We start from the raw sequence: 647 nt of genomic DNA, 5'->3' as shown, positions 1-647 counted from the left end.
TACCTTGTGGGTTAAAGGTTGAGAGGGACAACCTCCCGCTTTCGATCATATCCTGAATGACATGTTTTAATTTGTAACATTTCTCTGTATCATGCCCTTTGCCTCTATGGTATTTGCAGTAGGCGTTCTCATCCCAGAACTTGGATTTCCTTTCGGGTTCGGGAGTAGGACCGATTGGCTTCAACATTCGTCGTTCCATGAGTCTTTGAAAGGCATCGGCGTATGTAATACCAAGGTTGGTAAATTTCCTAGGAGGTGTGCCCTTATTTTCGGAAGCCTTTGTAAATGACCTTGGAGGGTTGTTAGGCTTCTTTGATGAAGGCTCCATGAGGTTGCCTTTGTAGATTCCGATTCTTGCATGAGAAGAACCAGGAACAGGTTGCTCACTCATTGCTTTCTCCTCGAGACCATGAGGTTGAGGGTTTGTCTGGACATTCTTTATCTTGAAAGGTTGGGCATCAAGCTTCTTACCCATTTCAGTAAATTGATTCCCCATGTGAGAAAGCCGAGAGTTTAGAGTATCAATGGCTCCCTCTATCTTGGAAAGCATGAGCATTCCACTTTGGACATCGTCCTGCTTTGGTGCTTTGATTTCTTTGTCATCACGAGGATTGAGAAGATGAGAAAAGCCTAGGAATGATCCTTCA

The sequence above is a fragment of the Silene latifolia genome, chromosome 11, assembly GCF_048544455.1.
Source record: "Silene latifolia isolate original U9 population chromosome 11, ASM4854445v1, whole genome shotgun sequence".
In the NCBI taxonomy this organism is placed as follows: domain Eukaryota; kingdom Viridiplantae; phylum Streptophyta; class Magnoliopsida; order Caryophyllales; family Caryophyllaceae; genus Silene; species Silene latifolia.
The sequence above is the reverse complement of the archived record's forward strand: the minus strand, read 5'-3'. Positions refer to the sequence as shown.